At 52.4% G+C, this 27035-nt stretch overlaps 1 protein-coding gene across 1 annotated transcript in view; it reads left to right on the forward strand.

The window, feature by feature from the left end:
• The first annotated feature begins 7213 nt into the window (after positions 1-7213).
• FAM83H (family with sequence similarity 83 member H) overlaps positions 7214-27035 on the forward strand; it is a 53971-nt gene continuing 34149 nt past the window's right edge. Inside the window, exon 1 of the mRNA XM_054984708.1 lies at positions 7214-7313. The gene's annotated coding sequence lies outside the window, so the exon portion shown is untranslated. The remainder of the gene's footprint in view (positions 7314-27035) is intronic.

Consider the following 27035-nt stretch of genomic DNA (forward strand, 5'->3'; position numbering starts at 1 on the left):
GGTCACTGTGGGGGGGGGAGGGTAGTTGTGAGCTTCCTGCATTGTGCAGGGGGTTGGACTAGATGACCCTGGAGGTCCCTTCCAACCCTGTGATTCTATGAACGAGTGTGGCTTATCCACAGCAGTGCTGTGGGAGATTGTGGGACCCAGAGCAGCCAACACGCATTCCCTGTGCAAGCAGCACAAAATGACTTGCAGAGTTTGACTGAGGTGGGACTAACTCTGGGGTCAGCCTCCAAGTTTTGTACCTTGCCTTTCTCCTCTTCCCCCCTCCTCCATTTTATCCTGTGAAGAGAACGGTGCAAGGTGGGTTAGGCTGAGTGGGTGTGACTGGCCCAAGATCACCCAGCCAGCCCCCTGCATTGTGGGGGTCTGACCCCAGGTCTCCCAGCTGCTGCTCCAACCACCACACCCCGCTGGCTGTGCCTGGCAGCTGAACAAGACAAAGGCCCAGTGGCAGTGGGAAACCAAGCACAGCCACGCCAGCACAGGCACCCCTGAGCCAGAGCCCACCCTCCTGGAGGTGTGAGGGGAGGTCACAGGTGGGCAGGGAGGAGGTGGAGTAGGAAGTGGCAAGAGCTGGTCTCCTCTGCCCACGAATGAGCAGGCGAGGAGACAGTGGTGGAGGAATGACACAGACAGGGACCCAGGACACAAGCTGCCAACTCCCTCTGTCTGGAATGGCACCTGCGCCTTTGAGAGCTGCTCCCAGGGGCCGTGGGGAGAGAGGATGTGCCTTGCCCAGCACAGCAGGCTTGAGAGCGAGGCAGACTCCCAGGTCAAGCAGGTGCCAGAGAGGCAGGATGCTCCAGGGGGCAGGCTGGAACCAGAGCTGGAGTGGAGGGCTGGAAACAGTAATGGCCACGCTCCGAGGTCTCTGTGCTGAGGCGCCACCTGCACGAAAGCAAAGCAGAGGCATGTGCAGCGATGACAGAAAGCGCAGCCTCGATGTCAGCCACAGCCATTTCCGCAGTGCCCCGGGAGGGACCAGAGCCCCAGGCCGGGGCAGTGCCAGGAGATACCCCCCCCCATTACCGGAACTGGTCTCCTTGCAATAAAATGATTTGTGGGGGAATTAGCAAGCAAGGAGAATGGCTATGCGAGAAGGGTAACAAGCGGGAAATCTCCACCAGTTTCTACCCGGTCCCCTCCCCAAGGTAGCAGACGAGGCTGGTGCTTAACATCAAACAACAACTTTTATTAAAGAACAAAACTGCATGCACATACACTCAGAGTTACGGGGGTAAAATAATCACACACACAGAGAGAGTCCTAGGTGGCTAGCCAGAAGTCGGAATAGAGTGTGTGTGTGGGGGGGGGGGTACATTTACCAGAGAAGCAGCGTGGTCCATGGAGGAAGAGAGCTTCAAACGCCAGTGTTCTTGGCCAGGAGAGAGGGAGAGACTTAGGGAAGTAATCCTAAGGGAGCAGGACTTGGACTCAGGCAGCATGCACGATTTGAATGAGGCCAGGGCCCTACCGTTATAGGTAAAACGTGCCCTGCGGTGGGAGAACCCTGTCAGGCTATGGGTGACAGGGTATAGCAGACAGATCTCGGTCCCATTTGCAGTAAGACACAAGTACTTAGTCAAATGGAGTTTATTCAGAAATCAGGTCATTTCCATATTCAGGTCCATAGGTCTACTTAGGAGTAAGACAAACATTTAAGTATATTGTTGAAGGCTTTCATGGCCAGAGAACGATGGTTGTTGTGGATTTTCCAGGCTGTATAGCCGTGGTCTTGGCATTGTAGTTCCTGATGTTTCACCAGCAGCTGTGGCTGGCATCTTCAGAGGTGTAGCACCAAAAGGCAGAGATCTCTCAGTGTCAAACTGTGGAGAAGATGTTAGCAGGTAATTTATATCTACTCAGGAAGGTGGGTTTGGGCTGAGTCATCCTGTAAGAGTTTCCCAGGGTGTGGAATGCTAATGGAATGCTAATGCTTCACTGTATCTTGAGGAGGTTCTTGCTGGCGAAACGTCAGGAACTACAATGCTAAAACCACGGTGATACAGCCCAGAAAATCCACAACAACCAAACGTCTAAGTAGCTTGACTAGAGATTGACAGGAATGACAACATGTGAAAGATGTTTCTAGTCTTTTCTAGTCCACTTTTCCTCCCCCTCCCGATTATAAACAATCTTTTGCCGCTCTTTCTTTGTGAGAACATTTTACATATTTGTGCTATCACACTGCGTTGCTAGGGAGAAAGACATATCATAGTCAGAGGAAGTACAAGGTCATAAACATTAGAGTCCAACAGATAACCACCTGTGAAAGCCTGAGAAACAGAACACTAGCAAAAAGGAAATTTAGTTACATCAAGATCATGTTTACAAACACTGGATGAAGCATCAAGCACTGAGCATTAGAATCAAAATTGGCACAGATGAATGGGTACAGACATACATGACAAACCCACCTAGCCGTTAGAACAAAGACTCCCAACGGTCAGTTCCTGGGTTTGACAAAGAGTTTGATTGCCTTGATCGGTAGCTGCCGGGGTGTGTGAAAGCAAATGCAAAACATGTTCTAGTGCCGCACAAAAGGGATAGTTTGTTAGTGAATTCCACCGGCGCTAAGTTGATGGATTTAGGTGGGGGCTTTACTTTCCCAGGAACAACAGTATATACTTATGAATGTCATTTGATTAGCTCCTCAGTCATGGATAGATCTCCTCACGGAAGGAGGGAAAGGAATGTGTTAAGTGGGGATGAATCTGCGAGATCTTTGTTGCACTGGATTCCTTTGGGGCTGGAGGGACTGCAAATCCAATCACCTCTTAATCACTCCGCATTCTTCTGTGGCATTCCGTGCATGCCGTGTTCTCCCGGGCGGGACTCAGCAACTGTTGGAGGCTCTCTGGTGGCAATACAGCAGCCATGTTAACTCCAGAGGCCTGGTGAAATTTTAATATCACAAGCAGCTGTATTAAAATGGCCATTAAAATGGTGGAGGCCGGGCCGACGCTTCAACCCCCCCCCCAAAGGCTCAGTCTGTTGCCATCTGGGGGATTACCCAGGAATTCTCAGGATCAGAGGCCAATGGAGAGGAACAAACCAACCTTGCACACGGGCGGAGAGCGCCCACACTGGATGGGTGAGTGTTCTCTTTGGGATTGCCCTATGAACCCAATCCTTACCTTTGGTCATGCAGAGCAGATCCCTTGCTGTGGTGGCAACTGCACAGCCTTTCAGATCTCCAATGGCCAATCAGAAGTCCTGCGAGGGAAAAGCCCCACAGCGGCCCCCAAAAAGGTGTCACCAGGGTGCTCAGGGGCATCACGCTGAGAAACTGTGCCTTGGGGCCTGGAAACTTGCCATAGCAATTCTGTGTGGGAGGGATAAGGTTCTGCCAAGTAACTCTCAAAGCCTTCACTACAGGAGTCCAGGAACTGCAGGAGTTAAAGCATTTTATTTGATAAGTGACTAGTGCATTCCCTATTACAATCCTTGCCAGGAATGGCGATTCTCTACAAGCACATAACGCACATAGGTTTCTAAGCCCAGCCCCCGAAGAAGCAGTTAGCTAAGTTTAATAACTGATCAGCAGGACACAGCAGAGATGATGTGTGAGAAACTCCAAGGCCAGGAGGCCCGGCTTCTCAGGCGAGAGAGATCACAGCAAGCCGCTGAGAAACAGATCACAGCAGGCTGTCACATTCCAGGCAGAGAACAGCTTCAAACAGGTCTTGTGGAGTAGGACAGGAGACAATGTGTTTCTTCGCTTATTTGGACTGCACAGGGGCTCCCGTTTCTCCTACACAGAGGGCAGAAGGGCATTTCTGACACATGATGGCATGTATTGGATTGGAGGAGAGCGAGCAGGTTAGGCCAGAATGGTCATGGCGGGGACACTGGGTCCTGCAACAGGCCTGGCACCTGCGGTTGCTGAATGCTGTGTGGTCCCTGTGCTGGTGTCTCTGTTGAGTGGTTATTGTTGTGGGCAAGTGCCTGTCTGGAGCATGTTCTCTGTAAGCAAGGAAAAGCCTCCCGCCCAAGGCTGGTGAGAAAAGCATTCTTGTCCAGGACGGGCTGAGATCGCAGATGTCTTGGCCGGGTTTGCGCTCGGAGCTGTAGACAATGAACTGCGGTTTTCTGTGACCTTTGGGGGTCTCTCTGGTAGGAGGGGGTTTCTGGGTACCCGTCAGGCACTATCCGTTTCTTTGCCTTCCTGGGTGGGAGTTCTTACCTAAAAATGCCTGTTTAAATTTTCCAGGGGTGACTCACTATCCAAGGAACCAGAGCAAAGACAGCTATAATGCTGTTTCCCCCTAGGCAATAAATTGTGGGGTGTGTTCAGGGAGGTTGCTGGAAGCATTTATTTATTCGTTTGCAGTATTTATTTGCAAAACCTACAGCTGCTCATCCACGCGTGTTCTCTGTAGTGGTCACCACCATATGGAACGGCCATCCTGGAGAGGTCATGAAGTCTCCCTTTACCCTGGCTTTCTGCAAACTGTGCAAAGCCGTGTTGCCCAGGAGGGCTTCTTACACAGGCTGTGCTGTATGGAAACGGCTCAAGGAGACAGGCACCCTACGACTTCCTGGGAAAATGGCTGGTCTCCAAGATGCTACTGGTGTCGGATCCTGCAGTTCCGCTGTGTGCTGTCTGTCACTGTCATTAATTATGTCATGTCAAATTCCCTCTGTTGTGTTCAATGCTGTTTCAGCCCTATATGAGATTTCTGCGTGTTTTCAGACTTCTGCAATCTATACCCTATTCTATTGTTTACTGAATGCCCCAGCTGCTGATTGTATTGAATTGCACTCTGTAATCTGCCTTGAGCCTCAGTGAGAAAGGCTGGCTATAAATAACGTAAGTAAATAATATAAATAAATTGATAGTCCATCTTGCTCCAAAAGGTGGATCACTGGCAGATGATAAAAACACTATAACTTATAAAACCAGTAAGCAACAAATTATTACAGCTAACAAATAAGAAAAGCAGAATCCAGTTAATAAAGGGAAGCAGTTGTTCAGCCAGGTGAGAGCAATCGCTGAGGAGGCCAAGTCCAGGCCGGAGGCGGCGGGGGCAGGGGAATGCCAGGGGGCAGGGGAATGAAGCAGGCTCACTGGGCCGTAGTGGGAGGGCAAAGACCGCAGGGGCCCGTGTCGGAGGCCAAGGAGGGGCTCATCAGCCACGCCTAGTGCCTTGAATTGGACTCAGCAGCTCACCGGCAGGCTCTGAAGTGGCTGCAGACTCTGTCCTGCTCCTGACAGGGCGAGGTTTCCAAAGAGCCTTCGAGGGCAGCTCCACGCGGCACTTGTTACAGCAGCAGTTACTGTACTAGGCATCTGGCATCTGAATGGGTTGGTGGGTGCGTGGCAGCAGGTGATGCTTAATTTGTCTGTTGTGTAGCTGTGCCACAAGGCTGAGAAAATAGATCTGTTGCTCAGACTGGTGGTGGCCCCGTTTACACCGCTGCAGGCATGCCATGGGGTTCAGCTGATCTTGCTGTCCTGGTTATACTGGATCTAGCATTGCCGGAGAAGCCAGTATATGCAGCTGCAATAAAACTCTGCTGCGACTCAGCCCAGCAGATGGCCCCCTACCTTGAGACAGTCAAGATCCATACCATGGCAACAGACTTCTGTAGACTCTACATGGGCCTCCCTTCCAAGTCAAGTCGGGAGACTCCAGCGGCCGCAGAAAGCTGAAGCAAGGCTCTTGTCGGGAGCTAGGCAGAGCAGGCACATTCCTCCCATTTTGCAGTCACTCCCTTGGCTGCCTATCAGTTACAGGCTGAGTTCAAAGCTTTGACTATCGCATACAAAACCCTTCCCTTGCCTTGGACCCTCATACCTGCAGGATTCCCTCTCGCTCTCTGTGCTCCACCACGGAAACTTTGCTCCTCTGAATAGAGCCTTCTGCATTTACCATCCTACAAATGGGCAAACCAGCAGCTGCCTTCTCTGTGGTGGCCCCCACCTTATGGAACGGCCTACCAGGGGAGACTAGGAAGACCCCCACTCTCTGGGCTTTATGCAAACTGTGCAGTCAGAATTACTCAGCAGGGCTTTTTTGACACAGGTAAGAGGGCGGCGCTGCGCAGCCAGGAAATGGTACGGAAAGACGCTTCGGTAAGCCGGGAGAGACCGTGGAAGACCCGAAGGTCTGTTGCTGTGCGCATGCGCCTCCTAGGCAATGTCGGCAGGGGGCAACATGTCACGTGCTTGCATCCGCTCTCGGCTCGTTTCCAACTTTCGGCGCTCCGATCCCGACGGCGCTGTTGGCTGGACGGCCCTCCCGGCCGAGCGCCTCGACCCGCACAGCGGATGTTTGGGGTTGGCCCACCAGAGGAAGGCCCGAAAGGAGGCGGCTGGGCTCCGGAAAGGCAGCCACGGCCTCCAGCCCGCAAGAGCTCGGCACCCTCGTTCACAGGGTCGCCAGAGGTCGGAGGCGACTCGACGGCACACCGCGCGCTCACACGCAGGGCTGCCTCGTGGGCGGGCGGGCGGGCGGCACGGGAGGCGCTCTGCCCGCCTGGCGCTTTCCACCGGCCTGCCTGCTGCCTCCCTCTCCGGCTGGGCCAAGGCTCACTTTCCCGCCGGCCAGATCTCCCTCGATCCGGCCGGCTTGGGGCTGCAGCGTCCTTGGCTCGGCCTTTGGCCTCCCGGGCGGGTCTCCGAGCTTCGTCGCCCTGAAGAACCGCCGCCACGACGGGGGAGAGAGGGGGGGTGCTTGACAGCCGGCTGTCTCCCCCCTCGGCCTCCCCCGGCAACCTTTTCCGAGGCCGTCGCTCGGGGCGGGGCGGGGCCGGCCAGGTGTGAGTCATCCGCCCCGCCCCGCCCCGCCCCGCCGAGGCGAGCCAGGTGAGGCGGAAGGCGTTACACGATCGGGGGGGGCGACCAAGCAGCCCCTCCGGGAAGACCGCCCGCCGGACACGCCGGGCCCTCCCCAGGAGCGGCCAGGGGAAGAGTGGGCGGGCGGCCCTCCGAGCAGGGATTCGGCGCCTCCCAGGCCCCTGACGGCCCCGCGGGCCAGGCTCTCCCTGGGGGGGGGGGAGGGGTCCCGTCCCGTCCCGTCCCGTCGGAAGGCGCCTGCCCGCGCCTCCTTCCCGAGAGCTGCGTTGCCTCCGCCCGGTCTCGGCGAGGCTGGAAGGGGGCGCGGCCGGCGCCCGTCCCTCCCCGGCTTGGGCGCTCCTGCCTGCCCTGCCCTGCCCGAGTTCGCTTGGCTCTCCCCTCTGCCCTGGGAGGAGCTTCCGCCGCTCCGCCGAGAGGTGACTCCGGCGCCAGGAGCGGCGGGGGAGGGAGGCCGAGCCAGGAGCGCCCGCGAACACCCGCCGGCCGCCCGGGCTCACCTGGCCAGGTAAGGGGAGGGGCGCGGCGTGGGTGGGGGGCTTCGGCCAGGTCGCCTCTGGAGCGCCCCCCGCCCCGCCCCAGTTGCTCGCCGCTCGTCCGAGGGGGCGCCCGGGAAGCTTCCACGCGCTCTCCTGCCGCGCCCGAGCCGAGGCTTGCGGCCACGCCGTCCCGGCCCCGGCTCGGGGCCTTCGCTTCAGGCGGGAGCGGGGCGGCGAGCGGGCCCGAGGGGGAGGCCGCCTGCGCGCCGGGATGGAAGGCTCTGCCGCGGCCCCTCCGCACGCCTGCCGCTCCCGTCCCGTCGGCCCGGCCGGCTCGCCCGCCTTCCCGGGCGGCTTCCGGGGCCTGGGCGCATTCCTGCCCCGCTCGCCCGCGCGGCGCTTCAAAAACGCCCCCCCTCCCCGCCGGCCTCCGCTGCTGCCGGGCGCCTCCCGCGGCCTCTCGGACGAGCCGAGCGCCCCGCCGCCCGCCGAGGGGGCTCGGGAGGCGGCGTCGGGGGAAGGGGGGCGCCGGCCACGCGCCCTGGCGGCTCTCTCGCGCTGGCGGCGCTTCTGCCGGGCGGAGCCGTGGCCCGGGCCGGCCCGGCGGGGCTGCAGGCGCTGCGCGGGCCCTTCCGCGTGCCAAGCCGAGGCCCCTCCCAGAGCCCCGACCGGCGCGCCGGGAGGCTCCTGCCAAACGCCGGCCGCCGAGCCTGCGCGGGGAGCGGCCCAAGGCGCCGAGCGCGGGGCCAGGGAAGGCGGGCGGCAGGTGGCGGCGGAAGCGCGGAGAGTCCGGGGCGCTCTTCTCCCCAGACGTCGGGAAGCCGAGCCTGGCGGGGGACGGGAAGGCAAGGGCTGCCGAGGGAAGCCGCAGCTGGCGGGCCGAGGAAGGGCCTTGGCGGGGCCGGCGCTGCTGCTGCTGGGCCCGGGTGCCTGCAGGAGCGGGTCGCGGCCAGCGGATGAGAGGGGACGCTCGGGGGCTGCCAGGCGAGTGGAGAACGGCCGAGCCTGCGGCCCGGGGGCAAATCCCCAGAGTCACACGGAGCACAAGTGGGACCCCCCCCCCCCGTGGAGGCGGACTTTGAGTGATTCCGCACACCTTGGGCAATGCACTTCCAATCCTCTTTATAGATCATTTGGGACGGATTTCTTTGTGTGCGGAACAAAAAATCCACCTCAAATGATTGATGAAAGTGCATGGAAAGTGCCTTATCTAAGGTGTGCGGAATCAGCCTTTGCTGCCAAGGAGTGGCAAGTGTCACATCCCTGGTGGTTAAAAATGAAGCTGGGCGTGGCTACTGCCAGGGGGACGACCGGTGCGGGGACAAAAAATCCAGGCTTGAAAGTTATGCTGATGAGGTATAAACTGGCTGAGTCGGAGATTGAAAGATTTGGGATGTTTGATGGAAATCAAAGAAAATGTCGAGACTGCCTGGCAGCACTGAAAAGGGCACAATCCAGACCAGGGATAATTAAGAAAGGAAGCGGCCGCTATGGTACTGCGCTTAGGATTCTGTGTGCGCTTTGTTCACCCTGCCTCAAAAAGGCCGTGGCGGAGCTGGGAAAAGTGCAGCATAGGCCAGCCAAAGCGATGAAGGGATTGGAGCTGCTTTTCTCCGAGGAAAGGCTAAAGCCTGTGGGATCTTTAGGTCTAGAAAAAGTGGGGGGAGGGGTTGGCGGGGGATAGATGTTTATAACCCAATGCATGAGGGGGGCAACATTGAGCTATTTCTCCCTCTCCTGTAGTAATGCTAGCGCTCAGGGCATCCATTGGAATTGATGGGCACAGGTTCAGAACTGACCGAAGGGAGTATGCTCTGCTTTCCTCAAGGAGCAACTGGACTCCGGACTTTGCTGCTCGTGGGCGTAGCGATGGCTCTGAGCACAGGTGGCTTTGAAAGGGGACGAGGCAGATCCCTGGAAGGGAGGGCGATCAGCAGCTTTTAGCAAGGGTGACGAAGGGTTAGGGTGATCCCCTGGACTGCAATGCTGCCCTTCTGCTGCAGACCAGCGCGGCTGCCCACCTCAAACCATCTCCATATGGGGGGGCTGAGTGGGGATGGCAGGCAGCAAACCTCTGGATCCCAGCACTGGGAGGCAGCGCCACGGTGCGGGGTGTGTGTGTGCGCGTGGCTGTCTGTGTCCTCCTTGCTTGGCCCCGCAGGGCAGCTGCTTGGCCGTCACGTGGAAGAGGGTGCTGGCCTCGATGGAGGTCTGGTCTGAGGGCAGCAGGGCTGTTCTTGTGTGTTTATGCCAGTTGAGTTGTATCCTCTACGATACAAGAGCGGCGCATGCAGAGTGGTGCAGGATCAAAATAAGCTGATTCTAATTTTGCCCTTTTCCACACTGGTTGGTTTATAGAATCTCTTCTTTTCCGCTTTCCATCTATGAAATGGGAGCTGTGTGTGTGTGTGTGGGGGGGAGGGGTTGCCTCAAAATAGCTTCATCGTGCACTACTTTTTGTAGTTGTGCAGGCCATTTTTTCCCTCAGTCATGTAACCTCCCCCCTCCCGAGTTTATAGTCTAGTTGCAGGTTGAACCCACCCACCCCCCTTTGTCCTTACCTGCCCTTCTTCCAAGGACCTCTGGATGGGTTGAGCAGTCAGCTCTCCTCCGCTTGTCTGAACTTGTGTTTGGGAACCTGCCTTTTAAAGAACTCCTTGATGTTCTTCTGCCTCATGTTCCAGCCTTTACATGCCGTATTCTCAAAAGTAGCTTGAATCTTAAAAACACAAACATGGTGCCTGTTGGGATCAGAGGAGGACAGTGAGGGCGAGCGAAAGTGAGGGCGAGCGTGGTGCCACAGCCTGGAGCCTCTGCCAGGTCAGCAGAAGGCCCATCTCAGTCCGGTCCCTGTGGGTGTGCTCTGAGCTGGCCCTGAGCTGGGGAGCCCCTCTTGCCACTCTTTGCCCTTGAAGTAGGAGGAGGGCCAGGGTCGGGGGGGGGGGCTTGGTGCAGACGGACTGGCGGGATTGGCTGTGCTTTGGTTCCCACAGGAAGTGCTGTGTGTATTTCCCTCCCCTTGGTTTGCAGAGGGATAGAATTTGGCCTCCAGAACCCTTTCACAAGAATGCAGATGTTTTCTTAAGATTTGTTTTCCAGAAGATGAAAGCTGAAATTTTCTGGATGCCAAATTCTGTCCCAGCAATTGAGGTCATGTGGTAAAGCCACAGATGCATGGAATGTGGGTGGAGGTCTCTGAATGAACGAAGAAGTGGGGAGGGGGTGCCTGTGGCTGCCTGGAAATTCCCTGAAGCGAATCTGTCCTGCAGCTCCCACCCCTGCAGTATATTTAAACACATTTGGGCACTGTTGTAGCGTAGTGGTTGGGTTAGGAGTCAGCCCTCTGCTGGTTTGACTCCCACTCCTGCCATGAGCTCAGCAGGTGGCCTTGGGTGAGCCCCTCCTCTCAGCCCAGCTCCCCAGCTGCATTGTGGGGGTAAGAAGAACACGGACTTTGTTCCCTGCTCTGGGCACTCATCTGTCTAGAGGAGTGGCATATAAGTGCAGTTATTATTGCTATATTTAAACACATAATGCTGGCAGTCCAATCAGGGGCATCAGGATGTTTAGAGAGCCTGTTTTGTGGGCAGGAGTAGAAAGCGAGCTGTTCCTCCACCGGTGGGGCCTTGAATTGGCCGTAAATCACTTTTCTGGGGCTCAGATTCCAGGGTGGAGCCATTATCACTTACGGACCGTGGGGTGGACAGGCTGCCTCTTGGCTTGTCTTTCAGGAGTATTAGGGGCTGGGGAGGTGGATTAGTGTTCAGTGGCGGAGATCCCTGGGCTGGACGCTGGCACTTGGGCCTCTCGTGCTAAAGCAGAAGACGGGCGGGAGCTGAACTGCCTCTCCCTGCCCCGCTGTGGGCCATTCAGAGATCTCCATGCTGCTGAAGAGAGAGGGATGCAGGCGGTCTTGTACTGGCCTTGGGGCACTGGGCAAGATGCCCGTTCTTCTGATGAACCTGGCAGGGCTTCTCTGGCATCCAGGCCAAGGGCAAGAGCTCATTGCTTCAGCCAGGCTCCTCGGCTGAGGCTGTCCCTGGCTTGGTCAGGCCTAGGGCTGTCTTGCAGGGGTAGGCTGCTCCCCCCCCATGAGCCATTTGTGGCTCTGAAGCTTTGCAGAGATGAGAGAACGTGAGGGCAGCCCATGGACTGCGTGAGGCCAGCGGACTGCGTGGTTCACCCTCCTGTTTTACGCAGCCTGGGTGGCCGTCCTGTGGGAGGGGCCTGGAGGACTCCGGGAATGACAGCCGATCTCCAGACCGCAGGGGCCTTAGACCCTTGGAGGGAGGAAAGGGCCGTCCCGGTGGAGCAGACTGCGTGGAATCCCGTCTCTGTGGAGTTTCCTCCCCACCCCAAACTCTGCCCCCTCCCCTGGGCTCTGCCCCCCCGCCCGATTGCCAGGCATTTCCAAAGCCAGTGGGCAGCCCTGCACAGAGCAGCCGACAGATGAGGCCTCGAAGCCCAGGGCCGCTCCCGATGTTGCCTCCTGGCCCTGGGGGGGTCAGAGGTTGGCTGCCTCTGCGTGCTGCAGACCCCTTCATTCCCTATGGCTTGCAGCCACGGATGGCTCTGCCCCCCCCCCATGACTTGGTCCAGCCCCCCTTAACGCCATCCACACTCCCTGTGCCCACGAGCTGCGAATGTCAGAATGCAATGACCCGGCGTTTCTGTCCTGAGCCTGTTGCCCATCAGCATCATTAGGTGTCCCTGAGCAACTCTGTCGTAGGAGAGGTCAGTCACTTTTTGATCTTAACCTACCTTGCAAGGTTGTTGGGTAAAATGGGAGGCCTTGAGTTCTTGGGGGAAGGAAAGGGGGAGCCCCGAGTCGTGTGTTCACTGGGAAGGGGGTGTTTCTCCCAGACAGCCACAGCTGGGATCGCTGGGCTTAGGGTGGGGGCTGCCCCTCTCTCTTTCTCTGGGACGCGGCAGCTTGAGCAGGGCCGGCGTTTGGGCTGAGGAGAGGACTCCTGGCTGAGCGGGCCAAGCACGGCTCCCTCTTGAGGGGCAGGCGTGGCAGGGAGGCTGCGGTGGAGCTGGGTGTGTCTGAGGCAACCCGGCTGGTTTTGCAAGGGAGGGCTCTGGTGAGAGGGCAGGCTGGGAACCTGCCGTGCCGCCCAGCACCAAGAGCACGTAACAACAAGCCCTGCTGAGGCAGGCTGAGGCAAGAAAGAGGTGAGTGGGGAGTCCGGGTGATGAGGCTGGCAAGAACTCGGTGGAGCTGCGGGTGGGAGCTGCTTCTCCTTGTCTGGAGGAGGGCAGAGATCTGGGGCTGGAGGGGCCTCCCGGATCCCCTGCTGGCTGCTTGGCAGAAGGTGCAGCCGCACCGCGTGCCAAGGAAGGCTCTTCAGGGGGGGCGGGGGGGCGCACAGGTAACAGCTGCTCGCTTTGGTGCCCCGTGCCAAGGCTTTGGGCAGACACTTTCGGAGCTGATGATGAGTCGCTAATCCAGGAAGCAGCTACACGTTGGTACTCTTATATGGTTATCGTACAGACAAGTAGTGCTGGCAGTAGGTGAGGCCTTCTGCCTGATCTGGAGGTTGCAGTTTGGTGGCCTCTGCCTGGCAGAGGAGTTGTGGCTTGGAGGGTGATGGGCCCGTGGACCGCGTGTGAGGGAAGGGGTGGGTGTCTTGAAGTCCGCCAGTGGCACCGTGGGGTGGTTTATAAAGAAGGAATTTAAAAAGAGGAGGGGATTCGGGTGGGACAGGAAGAAGTCCTTAAAGGTGGGACTGTCAAAATCCAAAGATTCTGGTCACGTTTTTTACTGTGTATATAAGGGCCCTCATAGGATATAGAGGCCCTTTGTTCTGTTCCTTTGTTCTGTTCCTGAGCTGCGTGGAAGATGTGAATTTACCTGAGCCGTGTGCCGTTCTTTTGATCTCAGCAATGAACATACTGAGAGCTGCTCGGTGGAAATGGAACGGGCTTCCACTCATCCGGAGGGGGTTCGCAAGAGCGTGAGGTCTGGTGCTCATAGACGAGCGTGCTTTGCAGATTTGGGACCGCCCTCCTCGTTGGCTTGCGGAGGCCGCGGACTGCTCTTGGTAGGCCTTTGGCAAGAGCAGGAGGCAGAAACCGCCTTACAGGCCGGTCAGGGGTATCCCTCTGCACAGCGTTCATAACTAATATTATACTTTGGAAGGAACGCAATTTACAAGCCCACATAGGTCAGTAGTGGTTGAATCCTTTAGTGTTTGTCTGAACGACATAAGTTTCCGAGTGTTAGAAATGCAAAGGTATTTTGTTTTTATTTCTGCCCTCATCAGGGCCACCAAGGCAGCTCAAGCACCAGAGTATCAAGACCGGGAACAGCCTGAAGTGGGAGAAGTGATCCTTTCGTGTGTTTGCAAGAGTGGGGGTGGGGAAGAGAGAGCGAAGGGACTCGATATTATTACTGAGGATGCAACAGTACTCTGATGGTGAAAACTAAATAACATTTTTTTCAAAAGAAGAGACGACAACTAGCTAGTATCTACTTTGTGAAACAGAGTGGAGGATGGCCCGGTTCCAGGTACCATTTGGAGAAGCGGTGCGTGTGTGCGCGCTGCTTTAGGGCCCTGTCTGGAAGGCTGTACCTGCAGAGACGGCTGCAGGGTGCAGGGCCTGCCCAGGGGAAGTGGGGTGCAACCAGGGACAGGTGGGTCCTTGAGGTGAATATTTAGCCATGTAACTGGCGCTGATAGCTGAGCGTTTGGGCTCCCTCGATCTTCGGGGGTGGGCTGTGAGAAGGTTCACAATGGAAAGGGGACAAGAGTGGAGGTGACCCCAGAACCTCTGCACTGCAGCAGCTGTTCTGTGGACAGAACCACAGAGTTGGAAGGGGCCATAGAGACCGTCTAGTCCAACCCCCTGCCCAATGCAGGATGAGCATCTCTAAAGCATCTCTGGCAAGTATTCATCCAGCCTCTCCTTGAAAGCTGCCAGTGAAGGGGAGCTCACCACCTCCCTAGGCAGCTGATTCCACTTTTGAAGTACTCTGACCCATGAAAAAGTTTTTCCTAAGATCCAGCCGGTACCTTTCTGCATATAATTTAAGCCCGTTGCTTCGAGTCCTGTCCTCTGCTGCCAACAGCTCCTTGCCCTCCTTCAAATGACAGCCTTTCAAATATTTAGAGAGAGCAATCATGTCCCCCATCAATCTCCTTTTCTCCAAACTAAACATTCCCAAGGCCCTCAGCCTTTCCTTGTAGGGCTCAGTCTCCAGACCCCTGATCATCCTCGTCGCTCTCTTCTGAACCCTCTCGATTTTGTCCACATCCTTTTTGAAGTGAGGCCTCCAGAACTGCACACAGTACTCCAGGTGCAGCCTGACCAAGGTAGTATAGAGACTGGGTTTGCCTTCTTTGCCACTGTATCACACTGACTGCTCATATTTAGTTTACAGTCCTTGACTGCTCATATTTAGTTTACAGTCCACTCTTACTTGAAGATCTCTTTCGCATACACTACTACCCAGAAATGTATCCCCCATCATGTATTTGTGCTTCCTATTTTTGTGGCCTAGATGTAATACTGTGCACTTGTCTTTGTTGAATTGCATCCTATTCACAGCTGCCCACTTCTCCAGAGTATTCAAGTCTTGTTGAATTTTAACTCTATCTTCTAGGGTGTTTGCCACTCCTTCCAATTTGGTATCATCAGCAAATTTAATGAGCAGCCCTTCCACTCCTTCATCCAGATCATTGATAAAAATATTGAAAAGTACTGGGCCCAAAACCGAGCCCTGCAGCACCCCACTGGACACCTCCAATCTGATGAAATGCCATTGACCACCACTCTTTGGGTGCAGTCCTCTAACCAGTTCCCTATCCACCGAGCTGTCCTATAGTCCAGTCCACAGTCTTCCAGTTTGCCCATCAGAATGTCATGGGGGACCTTATCAAAAGCTTTACTGAAATCCAGATAAATCACATCAACAGAGTTCCCCTGATCCAGTAAGCTGGTCACTCAATCAAAGAAGGAAACCAGGTTGGTCTGGCAAGATCTGTTGGGGACAAAACCATGTTGACTTCCCCGGATCACTAAGCGGCCCTTCAGATGCTTACAGATTGATCCCTTTAAAATCTGCTCTAATATCTTCCCAGCAACAGAAGTCAGATTGACCAGCCTGTGGTTTCCCGGGTCATCCTTCTTCCCTTTCTTAAAGATTGGGATAACATTCACTCTTCTCCAATCTTGTGGCACATCCCCAGTCCTCCAGGAGGCCTTGAAGATGATGGACAGGGGTTCTGCAAGTTCTCTAGAAAGTTCTTTCAGCACTCTTGGGTGCACCCCATCCAGCCCAGGGGATTTGTATTCATCCAGTGCAGCCAGATGCCTCTCCACAACCTCTCTGTCCATGTCAACTAGCCCCCCAGGTGTCCTGTCATGTCTACTACCATCTCTAGATGGGCTCAAGTTCTTCAGGGAGAAAACAGAGCCAAACAAATCATTAAGCCTGTCTGCTTTTTCTCTGTCCTCCATCAGAGTTTCTCCTTCCACTCCCAACAGTGGTCCAATTGCCTCTTTTACCTTCTGTTTGCTTCTAACATATCTGTAGAAGTTTTTCTTATTGTAGCGAGCCCCTCTGGCCAGACCCAGCTTATACTGAGCTTTGGCTTCTCTGATGGCTGATCTGCAGTACCTTGTAACCCTCATCTATTCCTCTTTAGAGGTCTGTCCTCTCCATTTCCTGAACATTTCCTTTTTCTCCCTTAGCTTATTCTGGAGCTCTCTCCATCCACATCAGTTTCTTGGAGCCCTTACCATGTTTCTGTCTTGCTGGAATAGTGAGGGCTTGAGCTTGCAAAAGCTCTTGTTTGAGAAGAGCCCACCCTTCACTCGCTCCTTTCTCTTCCAGCACACTCCCCCACGGAATGACTCTCATCAAGCCTCTGAGTTCATTGAAGTCGGCCCTACGAAAATCTAACCTACGAGTCTGGCTATGAACTTCCTTGCCCCCCCCCCAAGCAACTGGAATTCAAGGAGGACATGGTCACTTCCCCTTAAGGTCCCCACCACCTTCACCCCATCTACCAATTCTTCTCTGTTGGTTAATATTAAGTCTAGTAAGCCGAGCCCCTTGTAGCTTCCTCCATCATTTGAAAAAGGAAGTTATTGGCCAGGCAGGTCAGGAAGTTGCGTGATTCATGACATTTTGCTGAGCCTGTCTCCTAGCACACATCAGGGAAGTTGAAGTCACCCATAATTATAAGGTTCTGATGTCTGGATACTCTACCAATCTGTTCAAGGAAGGCAGCATCCATTTCCTCTCCCTGGTCAGGTGGTCTGTAGCAGACTACAACAATATTGTCCTTCCTCCCCTTATTTCCACCCATATATTTTCCACTGGGTTGTCAACCACATTCTCCAGAACTTGCTGACAATCAAGCCCTCTCCTCACATACAATGCCACTCCACCTCCTCTTCTACCCTTCCGGTTTTTCTTGAACAACTTGTACCCACCCACTACCACATTCCAGTCACGGGAATCATCCCACCAAGTCTCAGTAATTCCTACTATATCATAGCCCTCTGTTTGCAAGAGAAGCTCAAACTCTTCCTTCTTATTACCCATACTTCGGGCATTGGTATATAGGCTCTTGTAGCCTTGTACCTTTGTTTGATCTGTCCTACCCAGGTGGGCCCCCGCTGTTATCACTTCTTCATTGAAATCCCATCTTAATCGTCCCCTTCCCCTTGCGTCATCAGTTTAAAGCTCTCCTGATGAAGCTCTCCAGGTTCTTTCCAAACATTTTCTTCCCTGACTGTAAGAGGTGAAGCCCATTATGTGTAAGAAGGCCTTCTCTAAGAAAATTTATCCCATGGTCCTGCCGGCACCACCACCTCAGCCAATGATTCACCTCGAGTATAGTCTGCTCCCTTTGCATTCCTCTTCCTTTGACAGGAAGGATAGAAGAGGATACCACCTGTGCCCCCACTGTCTTCAGCGGCCTTCCAAGAGCTTCATAGTCCTCTTTAATTCTTGCGATGGTATTCACAGCAGTGTCATTCGTCCCCACGTGAACCAGCACAAACGGGTACTGATCAGTCGGTCTGATCAGTTTTGGTAGTCCGTTTGTAATATCCTGAATTCTGGCTCCCAGCAAGCCACACATCTCTCGGAGTAGGGGATCTGGCCTGGACACATGACGCTCCATACCCCTGAGCAGAGAGTCCCCGATGACCACCACCTTCTGTTTTCTTCCACTTCCGTGTGGCCCCAGGCCCCCTTCACTCCCTCCTCCAGGCGTTTGTGGTTCCACTCCTGTCTCTGTCACCATCTCAAGCACCTCAAAGCAATTCTTGAGCTCCAGTGGACCAGAGCATCGCCTTAGTCCACATCTTCCGGTTTGTACTACAGAACTGAGAGGAGGCTCAGAAGGGAGATCGCCTCTTCCTTTATAATAAAAAAAAAATTATTGGTGAGTACATAAATTTACATACATTCCCCATATTACCTAAATTCTAACGACCCCCCTTCCCCCCCTCCTTATTGACTTCCAACAGCTTTCCAACCCTTAACCCATCTTGTCATTTAAATTATTTTTAACTATGTTCTACTAAGTCTTATATATATTGTATCCCTTATTCTAAGCATGTTCAAATTCTTCTATATCTCAGATTCTCTAATATACCCATTCTATTCCTAGCTGTTTAACCTATCTATTTTTAATAGTCTTCTTAATAATAATATTCGCTTAGATTAATTAATAACTAAATTTCCCCATTAATGGTAAAGTTACTTCTCTCTCCCCTTTATAAAATCACAAATTAATAATTCTCAAACTGCCACAGTCCTCCTTTCACATCCCATTTTTTTCTAAATATTGTTTCAGTTTCCCCCAGTCTGCAAAATATTCTCCTGGATCCAGACCTTTCAGTTTTCTTGTCATTTTATCCATTTCTGCCATGTACAACAATTTGTAAATCCAATCTTCTATAGTTGGTATTTCTTGCACTTTCCATTTCTGCGCATACAAAAGTCTTGCTGCTGTAGTCATGTAAAATAGCAATGTTCTATACTGCGTTGGAACATCTTCCATTCCCAAGTTCAGTAGCAGCAATTCTGGGTTCTTATTTATTTGGGTTTGCAAAACCTCGTTAATTATTTCTATTATATCTCCCCAGTATTGCTTAGCTACCTCACAAGTCCCACCACATATGATACAATGATCCTTCATGCTTTTTGCATTTCCAGCATTTGTCTGACATATTTGGGAGATTGCCTCTTCCTTCTTCTCTTGGACTTATCTCTTCCTGGTTGTGCAGAGCCCCCCAGGCTCTTCTCAATAAAATCCTCCCCTTCCTTGATTTCCTGAAGTGTGGTGATCCTCTCCTCTAGGCTCTGAATCTTCTCCTCCCAAAGCCTGACCAGCTTACACTTCTGACAAGTGAAGTCCGTCTTCTCTTCCGGGAGGAAAACAAACATGGCGCACTCCATGCAGGTGACTGGAAAGGGGCCTTCTGTCGACATCATCGCCTTCCAGGAATATTCCAAGACTACTCTTCTAGCTGCAGGTCCCTTCCCTTCTCCTCAGAGCCCAGATGTGCCTATGGAGAGGAGGAGCCTAATTCAGTCCAATTAGTAACAATCCCCCTCTGTAATCAGCTCCAACTCAGGCAAAAAAGACCAACAGAAACACCCACTCCAACTGGCACCACTTTACAGCAGGCTCTACACACTCACGCAGCCCCAAACACTGTCCTCCCACACAGCAAATTCCCCCAGCAGTTAAGGAAGGCCACAGGAGAAGGCTCACCACTCTAGCAGCTCCCTTTCCTGCCCCTTCTCAGAGCCCAGATAGCTATGATGTACCTCTGGTCACATCACAGGATGGAGAAGTTGTGTCAGCTGGCCTGCTGTGCGCGTCCGTGCTGCCCTTGGAGTACAGAATGTTAATTGTTGGATCGCATTCGCAATTGGAGGCCACCTGTGGGCTGTGAAGCCTGTGCGGTGGGTGTCACTGGGCCATTTTATGGTCTGGTCCTCACAGGTCATACGTCCTGTGCCGGGATAGTTCCCTGTGCCTATTTTTGCTTCATGAGCCACGCAACCCAACAGAAGTGAAAACCATAACAGAAGTGAAAACCAAGACAGTCTCCACCTTCTTTCTCTGGGTGCAGCTCCGTTCCGGGCTCTGAGCAGAGGATATCTGGACCTGTTGCCCTCCTTGAAACCGAGGCTGGACTGGCTCCCGGTGCTGGAGGCCTTTTGGTTCACAAGGGCTTCTTGAGTTGGGGCCTGTGCAGTCAGGTCAGAGTTGACCCCACAGACTCCCTGCTCTTAACTGGGCCGAGGACCACCTGCGTGGACGTGAACCCCCACCAGTCCCCGGCACCGTCGGGCGCTGCCACTGCTGGAGGCATGAGGGGTGGCGGTGAGTGACAGGTGGAGCCAGTGAGGGAGAGGAGAGCCTTGCGTGCGGCTCTGAGTTCCGTGGGAAGGATAATAGAAGGACCACTGGGACCATGGAATGCCCTCCCCCAAACGGCCCAAGTGGCACTCTCGCTTGTGGGATCTAGGAGGGGCTGCAGAAATGCTTCCTGCTCCGCTGAGCGTGTGGGCTGGCTCTCTGCCTGCACTTTCCTCAGAGGGAGGACGGGGCAGAGCACTCAGCTTGAGTATCTAGCACATTCGATTACGCAGCAGCATTCTCTCCGCGTGCCAAATAACAAAGCTTTGGGGACGATTCCTGGAGAAGAAGTCCGTCCATGGCTTGTGAGCTGCAGTAGCTGAAGGAAACCTCTGCATTTAGAGAGGGAGAGAGAAATCGATGGGTGCCAGTGCTGGGGAGCAGCATCAGGGGGGAAGGCCTTGATCTCTCTGCCCTGCTTGGTGGCCCTCCAGGGTGGCAGGCTGGCTGCTCTCTGACTGCTGGACTGGTCAGATCCAGCCAGTCTTTTCCTGCATTCTTGAGTGGTAGGAAGAGACGGGGGCTTGCTGAATTAGTGGGTTTTGAGGAGCAATGTGAATGTAATTGGCTTTAGGGTTGCCAGCCATCAACCAAAGAATGGTGTGCCTTCCCCTGAAAGTGCTGAGCACTTGAAGATGCAACTGCTCTGTTTTCTGCATGTTGCTCTCACAGTCCCTTTGCTGTCCCTCGTCCCAGGCCTCTTGTGGAGCAAAGCAAAAGTGTTTCCAATGAAGCACGGGGGCTAGAGGAGGACTGGTGTAGGAGGCACGGTTCTCATTCTGTGCCATCCAACCAGTCGCCCACTGGATCCCATGGCATACAGTCACCAGTGGCTTCCAGCTGCAAACGTCTTCTATGGGCTGCTATCTGTGCGTAGATTTTCTGGAAGATCTCATGCCTAGTTTTTGCCTTACAGCAGCCAGATAAGTTTGTATTTACTCAAAACATTTATAACCTGCTTTTCTCCCCAAAGGGGCTCAGACCAGCTCCATAATATATTGACCAGGGAGCTATGGCTACTTTAGTTTTGTCTTTGGGACTTAATTTGGACTCTTCATATTTGCCTTTGTTAATACACCCCAAGACTGCGTTTGCCTTTTTTGCTGCTGCATCTCACTGACTGCTCATATTTAGCCTCCTATCTACCCATATCCCAGGATCTTGTTCACACCCACTGGTACCCAGAAACGTATCCCTCATCCAGTATGCATGCTAGCTTTTCTAATATCACAAGTACAAAAAGCATAACCATGGTGAACTTACTACATGTGAAAATAATCATATCAAAATCTTACCTTGTTTATAGTGTCACAACATCCCATATAAATCACTAAGTATACCAAAATCCTATATATTCATAAATGTGCTAAAAGAGAATCATTATGTATATAATTGCTCTTTCAGACAACAAATCATGCGACAATTCCAGGAAAGATTATGTACAATATCTAAAATGACTCAATAATCACTTCCAAACTGGAAAACTGCCAAAATTCTTATCTTCAAGTAATACAAAACAGAAGATATTTACAGTGTCTCATAAGGGGGGGGGGAATCCAATCAGTTATCTCAGTCCGTAAGAGGGTAGACTTCCAACATTCTTATCCTTGGATAGTGTCGTGTATCTTGGATGAAAAATCCAGTTATTTCCACAAGTAAGCATAAACAGGCGACCGAGAACTTGACAAAAACTGGGAGGAGAAGAGAGACCCCCAGTTCCTCAGGCAGCTTATGCTGTTGTTGAACTGCTTTTGATTGGTGGAATTTTAAGCCAGTCTGCTGCTAGAGCCAGTGTCATGCAGTGGTTAAAGTTTTGGACTAGCATCTGGGAGAACCAGGTTCAAATTGCCATTCTGACATGGAAACTTGCTTGGTAACCTTGGGGCAGTCACTCTCTTTCAGACTAACCTACATCCAAGGAGGCTAGCATTGTGGTGCCCCCTACCTTTAATGAGACCTATATTATGCTGCCTGACTACTTTCCTTAGTGTTCCCAAAAGGTTTTTGCAGCCACCAAAGGCCCTCGCCTTAGTTCTCTCAGTGCTTGTTGTATAGGAAGGCGTTGTTATATTTGGTAGAATGGCTGAACGGTCAGCGTGTGGAGGTGGCTATGAGAGATAAGGGGATCCTTTAATCTAGATAAAACAGACGCTTTGCTTAAACAGAAACGGAGTTTGTTTATAAGCACTTAATCATATTAGTTTCAGAGTGCTTCATAAGCGTAATGGTTCCAGGATATGTACAGATCTTCAAACATTTCTGAACAGACTCAGTCACAAAGACTTATTTCTCCACCGTTGCCACTTCGGCTAATAAAATCCACTCAGAAAAGAGCACACAGACACTTTCCTCAGATTACACCCCTTCAGCCTTTCTCCCTCTTCTCTCAGAACAGCCCTGATCAGCCCTTGAGCACCACGTGGAACTCTTCCCTTGGAACAGCTCAGGCTGCCCTGCAGTCCCCTCCGTCCCCCTCTCGGCACAGCGGCATCCGGTCACAGCCTGCTTCACTCACCCAGCCCCGCTCCTTCTTGCTTTAGAGGCCTGCATTTTTAATTATAGTAAACAACATACATTCAAAGCCATGCCTTAATTAGCTGAAGTAAAACACACAAAACATTTGCCTGGCAAACCCATTACAGCCCCCCTCCCCCGCCTTCATAGCGGAGCACTGTCTTTTCCAGAACGACAGTGTGCAGGTGTCGATTTAGCAGTGCAGTTGTCCCTGGGAGGGCCTCCACACCAGTCTCTGTGAAGGGTTAGGGTCCTCCTCTTACCCTGTGGCTGGTCCACATCTGCACAGGTGCTGCTTGCTCGTCCCCTGGTCTGACTCCACCTCTCTTGGATCTGGGCTGGGTTCCTTGGTCCAGGCTGGACATCCGCCTCGGGTCACTGGCCATCATGAATGGCTCCTGCCTGGATGTTGGTTTCTGGTTCTGGTCACTGGCGGCTCACGCCGAGACAAAGCCCTGCAGCAGCAACAACAGTATCTGACTTTTACGTGCTGGATGTTGAGATGATGATATTCTTGGATATTCCAGGACCGCCTGCTGCAATGAGGTGCTGGTGTTTTTCATTGGTTTGCAGCCATTTCAGAGAGTGATGGTTGGTTAGCAGTACAAATGCTTGGGCCCAAATATAGATTTTTAATTTAGTGAGAACCCACATGCTAGCCAGGCCCTCTTTTTGCACAAAATAATAGTTTTGCTCTGGATCAGTAAGTTTTTGGTTCAGATAAGCTACCAAGTGTCATAGTCTATCTCTTGCATCAAATCATCATTTAATAATTTCTTTAGGTGCTGGTGCAGATTTACACCTGAGCTTTTTAGTTTCAAGCTTTAGCTTAATTATTTTCTCTTAGTGTCTGTCACCTTCTTTTAAAAAAATCTTTCTCTCCTCCCTCTGGAGTTGTCAGCAATTCGTCTTTTGGCTTTTCTTTCAGTGACAATGTTTTTTCAATACTCTCTTTTATGTCTGGGGACCATTTGATCTGTTGGGTGGATCTTTCCTCTTTTGTTTCTTGTATTAGTTCAATTAATGGGTTTTCATCAGAAAGAAGCTGAGGTTCACCCTGCTATAATAGGGCTTGAGCATATTGATACGGACCATAATGAATGTTTTCAGGGGAGGAGGGTGGAAACACCTGTGTGCACAGGATCTTTTAGTCCAAACAAGTCATTCAATGAGGCTAGGATGCATTAGGGAGGGGAAGCCCATAGAAATCAACAAAGAAAATAGTCAGCAGGTTTAAAAATCCCAGCAGAAACATGGTTGGCCCGAGGAAGTATCCATGGCCTTGAAAACAGTGGAGAACAAGTGCAGAGGTGATCATAGCAGTAGGCAGACACGTACATACATAGACCCATCAGTCATAATCGCCAAGTTCTCAGATTTGCCTGGCAAAAGATAGCAAACATGGTCCCCAAAGTGGTGAATATTTGAACATAAAATATTTGAACATTAAAACAACAATATATAAAATAACTCAATAAAAACATAATGCAACACCAGAACCGCGGAGGAGGGCCAATATCAGTTATGTGGGGTATGCTAAACGAAACAAATATTCTTCAGCCACTGGCAGAAGATGCCAAGAGAGGGAGACGGATGAATCTCCCTAGAGATGGCATTCCAGAGCTTTAGTCCCACGGCTGAGAAGGGTCTTCCTTGGGTTGCCCCCCTCTTCAGCCTCCCATGACATGGGCGCTCAACGCAAGGCCTCTGGAGGCGACCTCAGTGGCTGGGTGTAAGTTCATCCGTGTGAAGGGGGACCTTCAGGTATGTTGGCCCCAAGCCTTCTAGAGAGCTTTACAGGTCAATATCGGCACCTTGGACTGAGCCTGGAAGCACACTGTGAGCCAGTGTAGACTGATCAAGACTGGAGTGCTGTGGGCTCTGTGACCGGCTGCAGGCAACGTTCTGGCCACAGCATTCTGCAGCTGCTGCAGTCTCTGGACAGTCTTCAAGGGCAGCCCCACGTAGAGAACATTGCATGCATCTAATATAGCTGTTACCAGGGCGTGCACCACAGTGGCTACCAGGGCAGTCGAGTGTGAGTGCAAGGAATCAGTGAAGTTCACGTACTGTCCCAAGCAAGCATTTTTCAGAGCTTTACTGCTACTGATTGTGCAAAGCTGTCATACTAGTTTTTTCTGCCTGTACTGGTATGAGCCACTGATTATCACAAGGGCATCCGCCAAGTTGATGTCTCAATAGTTGATAACATGCAAATAGAGTTTAAGTTTGCCATTAGAGAGGGACTCGGGGAATACAAGGCTCTTCCTCTTCTGTGGACCCCACTGTAGCTCCCAGCGGTTTTACTAGTACTAGTCTCCATGTTAAACGCGAGAGGCGTGTGTGGGCTGTCTCCTGAATTTAATTCCTTGGTTGTCTCATTGACGTGAATGGCATTCATCCCATTCCAGTGAAAGCAGACCACTGTGGTTCCTGTGCGTGAATCCCAAGCCTTCAGCACAGGGCCAGTTTAGCCGGACCTTCGCATTGCCATCTGTGTAAGGAGGAGGCCAAGCGACAGGCTGTAGCCCAACACAATAAGGTTTGAAACACCTTGTGGTGGTTGGAGAGTGTATTCGTGCATTGTGATGAGCGCAAGCCACCGGTTCTCATCTGTGCTGCTTCCCCATATGATGTTGGGGCTGTCCTGCGTCATCGACATGGCACCTTATGAGACTCCACTTTCTATGTCAGAACAGAGGCTCCAAGAGATTTTCAAGGGGGGCTCCCACCACTGTGGCAGGTAAAAAGAAAGGGTATGATTTTGCCCTTGCAAGCAAAGTGATTCTCAGGATTTTACAGCATAGACTCCTGCCCTGTATGGAACGAGAAATGCCAGGTGTTCTGGATTCAGGACAAAAAGAGGCACTAGATATCATATTGCAAATGTACAGGGGTTACTGGAGTGTACGAGAGAATTTCAGAAGAAAATCGGTTTGTGTTTTATAGATTAAAGCAAAACCTTCAACTGTGTGGATCACGAAATGCTATGGATGGTTTTAAAAGATACGGGTGTACCGCAACATCTGATTATTTTTATACGCAACCTGTACTCTGGACAAGAGACTACTGTTAGGACAGATTATGGGGACACAGAATGGTTTCCATTTGGCAAGGGTGTCAGACAAGGATGTATGCTCTCTCCCTTTCTGTTCAATCTGTATGCAGAACATACCATAAGGAAAACTAGACTAGATTTAGAAGAAGCTGGAGGGGGTGGAAGAAACATTAACAATCTGAGATATGCAGATGACAACACATTACTGGCAGAAAGGAGCGAAGGCTTGAAATGGCTACTGATGAAGGTTAAAGGAGAAAGCGCCAAAGCAAGATTGCAGCTGAACATCAAGAAGATAAAAGTAATGACTACGGAGGAATTACACAGGTTTAATGCTGACAATGAAGAAATTGAAATGGTTAAAGATTTTTTTGTTCCTTGGCTCAGTCATCAACCAAAAGGGAGACCACACCCAAGAAGTCAGAAGGAGATAGAGAACTGGAAGGGCAGCCATGAAGGAACGAGAAAAGATCCTTAAGGACAACGATGTCTCTCTGGGAACCAAAATCAAAATCATCTGCACCACGTTACTCCTCATTACTATGCATGGTCATAGATGCAGGGGAGTGAGCCGTGTTAGTCTGTGGTAGCAAAATCAAAAAGAGTCCAGTAGCACCTTTAAGACTAACCAACTTTATTGTAGCATAAGCTTTCGAGAATCACAGTTCTCTTCGTCAGATGCCTGATACAGAAACTGGTCAGATATAGAAGGGGAGGGGGGAGGAGGGGAGGAGAGAGAAGATGCAATTAGGGCGTGAGAGGGGAGGGTGCAACCAAAACATTCCTTTGCTAGTAAATGTAAACATCTCCTTTTGGAGTGGGGATCAGTTGGCTTGTGTGAGGCTTCAAAGGAGTTTGCCGTGTTAGTTTGTAGCAGCAAAACAGCTAGACCTGCTGGGTGGTTACTAGACTAGTGGCTGACAGCTTGTGAGATCGTCTGCACCGTAACTGGACTGAGGGCCAGCCACAGGATGCTGATGTTGACAGCGCAGCAGGTGCAGTTCAAAGGAGGAACGCTCGGACGCCCACACGGTCCACCTGCCTTCCGTTCCACCGGTTGAGAGCAGGCAGCTGGATTTTCAGTGGGCTATTCAGGAGCAGTTCAAGCTTGCTTGTCCAGTTACTTCTTGCATATTCAGATAGTCTAGTGTGGTGCAATTTGCCATATTTCGTGCGTGTGTGTTCTTGCACAGCCTGATGGGGTTCCTGATTCCCCCCTCCCCTCACAGACTCGTCTTTACTGCTGGCAGCTTAGCAGCCGCTCACGTAAACAGCGAGGAGGACGGCCAGCGATTAGAAAGAAAGGCAGTGCTTTCAGCTGCGCTTGGTATGCCTTCAAGTCTCATCAAGATCATTCCACACATGCATGTTTTTTCACAGCCGTGTGGGAGTCCTAACCGCGCCCCCCCCCCCAACCTTAATTCCTGGGCCATCCGTGACTCTGGGGCAGAGTCTATTACTTACGCAGGTGTGGATCTGCCTTGCAAAGCAGAAGGAAATGGAACTCGAGCTGTTGACTTCAGTTGACTCCGGAGGTTATGCCTCTACTTAGGGTGGCCCCGCAAAACGTGGCAAACTGTTTGCAAGGTGATCCTTTCCTAGTAGGGGCTACAGGTGGTGTGCCAACCAAAGTTGTCTGAGTCAAAGATGCCGTTCTGGCTTCTGCCTGTCTGCTCAAGTATCTTGCCTCAAAGAGAGTTTTAGTGAACAGCTGATAGCTGGAAATCACATTAGGCCCCAGGAAGACTTCCTTGAGGAGTGCTATAGCAGCGGCCTCGTTCAAG

Source organism: Eublepharis macularius, chromosome 7, assembly GCF_028583425.1.
Source record: "Eublepharis macularius isolate TG4126 chromosome 7, MPM_Emac_v1.0, whole genome shotgun sequence".
NCBI lineage: Eukaryota > Metazoa > Chordata > Lepidosauria > Squamata > Eublepharidae > Eublepharis > Eublepharis macularius.